This window comes from Vespa mandarinia, chromosome 1 (genome assembly GCF_050613455.1).
Source record: "Vespa mandarinia isolate Hongniang chromosome 1, ASM5061345v1, whole genome shotgun sequence".
Lineage (NCBI taxonomy): Eukaryota > Metazoa > Arthropoda > Insecta > Hymenoptera > Vespidae > Vespa > Vespa mandarinia.
The window spans coordinates 13,465,001-13,467,500 of record NC_140810.1 but is presented as its reverse complement, the minus strand read 5'-3'; the positions used below and the strand labels follow the sequence as shown (position 1 = coordinate 13,467,500).

General features: G+C 39.8%; 1 protein-coding gene across 6 annotated transcripts in view; it reads left to right on the top strand.

The window, feature by feature from the left end:
- The first annotated feature begins 63 nt into the window (after nucleotides 1-63).
- The window catches only part of LOC118447691 (zinc finger protein castor homolog 1), a 94,833-nt gene continuing 92,396 nt past the window's right edge, over nucleotides 64-2,500 (top strand). For 3 of the 6 annotated variants that reach the window (XM_085655593.1, XM_085655588.1, XM_085655584.1), the window contains exon 1: nucleotides 64-2,251. The gene's annotated coding sequence lies outside the window, so the exon portion shown is untranslated. The remainder of the gene's footprint in view (nucleotides 2,252-2,500) is intronic. The other 3 variants (XM_035879923.2, XM_085655576.1, XM_085655581.1) reach the window with 3 other exon arrangements.

Genomic DNA, 2,500 nt, shown 5'->3' with positions numbered 1-2,500 from the left:
CTCTCTTTCTTCCTAGTACCGCTTGGCGGCGGTGGTGGTGGCGGAGGGGTTCAGTCATCTCGCGCCAGCCGAGCCACGCGCATACTGTTCTTCTTCGACACGATTACTCGCGACAATCTTTCTTGGCTTGGTATTCTAACGCGAATTTTCTTTTACGATACAACAACAACAACAACAACGATAACAATAACAATAATAATAACAACAATAACAACAACAACAATAACAATAACAACGTTGTTTCTTCTCTTTAGTCCAATAATTATCGTTAAACACGTTAAGGACGAAGACAATCAACGACAACTGTCTCTCCTCTCTCTCTCTCTCTCTCTCTTTCTCTCTCTTTTTCTTTCTTTCTTTCTTTCTATTTTCTTTTCTCTTCTTTCCTCTTCTCATTTCTTTTTTCAACACTCAAAGAGCGCAAGTTCGGAACTGGACCGCCCTCTCCGGACGGAAGCCACGGAACAACACCCCCACTCAACTCCCTCCACCGAATCAGACTACCACCTCCACCTCCTCCTCCTCCTCCTCCTTCTTCTCTTATGAGAGTGAGAGAAAGAAAGAGAGAGAGAGAGAGAGTGAGTGAGTGAGTGAACGAGTGAGCGAGTGAGTGAACGAGTGAGAAAGAGAGAGAGAGAGAGAGAGAAAGAGAGAGAGAGAAAGAGAGAAAGAGAGAAAGAAAGAAAGAGAGAGAACGTTTCACGCCAACCCCCCACTTTCGACAAGGAGAGGCAGATACTCCGACGATAGAGCCTCCGGCACACGGGCACCGAGAGTACCACGCGAGTGGAGAACCCGTGGCTCCGTCGCGTTCAACCCCCCGAAGAAGATCGGAGGACCTGAGGATCGAAAAGGGAATATTAATACGTGAATCGTATATAAAGAAAAATTATCTCTCTATCTCTCTCTCTCTCTCGATCTAAATCGTCTCGTTATATATCGTTTCGACAATTTGTAAAAAAAACATACGTGATCGTAAAGGAAAAAACGGGTCCGTTTACGTTAAATCGATTCGATGAAGGAAAATTAGTGACTAATAATCCCTAAACGGTCGGGTCGGTCCATCGGTCCATCGGTCCATCGGTCCATCGGTCCATCATCAATTCGGAGGATGGAGAACGTGAGATCATCGACGACATCGAGGAACAACGATCATTGGCATCAAGATCGATAAACACGGGGTGGTTTCCGTAAAAAGAAAAAGACGAAGGATAAGAAACGGGGGGTGATCGAGTATCGTTTATTACTTAATCTAAAGGAAGGGGGAGTATACAGGAAAATTCGTACGGACCACCCCGTTGTAAACGTTTCTCCGCGTGTATAATGTGTGAGTGACAAGTTTTGAAAGTTTTCTCATACAACGACAGTTTTATTTATTATATATAATACGATAATTCTTCTTCGGGGCGGGGGGGGGGGTTGGGGACCTCGCGATAAAAGGTGCCGAGGAAGAACTTGATGATTTGGATTTGAAGGAGAAAAAAGGAAAAGAAGAAAAAGGAAATAGGAGAAAAAGAAAAGTGCACGTGATAACGAGATTCGGTGTGAGTGTTTAATGCGTAAATAATTATTATATCAGAGAAGAAGCTGACTGTGGTGCTTCCTTTTTCATTGTTTTGTTTTTTCCTCCTCTTTTTCATTTCATTTCATTTCCTTCCCTCTCTTTTTCGTTGTCCATTCTTTTCTTTTCATTTTGTTTTGTTTTGTTTTACGTTTTCCCCCGATCCTTTTTTTCTCCCTCGTCCTTTATTTCTCTCAATCTTTCATTGATTATCACGAAAGTGCGCGGAGTGTGATTATTATTTAACGAAATAAGAGGAGAAGGACAAAGGGCAAACTTCAACATTGATATCAAGTTTTATTTCCTCTTTCCTTTTATTTATCCTTCTCCTTCTGTTTCTGTTTCCTTTTTCTTTTTTTTTTTGATTCTTTTCAAATTTCTTTCCTTTCTCCCTTTATCTTTCACTCTCTCTCTCTCTCTCTCTCTCTCCTCTTTCCCCCCCTCTCTCTCTCTCTCTTTCACTCACCCACTCACTCATTCTCTTTAACTCTCTATCTCTATATCTCTCTTTTTCTCTTCTTTCTGTGTGAACACGTTACACGTTTTCGTCGTATAAAAAAGTGTTTGGAAGTTTTTTACATTTGATAACAAGTTGGAAGGATTCTCAATCGTTGTGCCGACGGACTATCATGGTAACGTTAAGTGCGAACGGTGGAAGGAACGAGGATACTCGCTGAAAGGATTAATGAGGTAAATTTTACTTTAAGGTTAATTTATATTCCATCTTTATTTTTATCTTTATCTTCATCTTTATATTTATTATCTATCTATCCTATCTATTTCTTTTTATCTTTTCGTTAAGAAATTCCGAAATTTTCCTGAAAACGAGTGATATTTAAAATCATCCAGCACATATTCATATATATATACACATACATGCATATATATATACATACATACATACATACATATATATATATATATATACACGTACATATA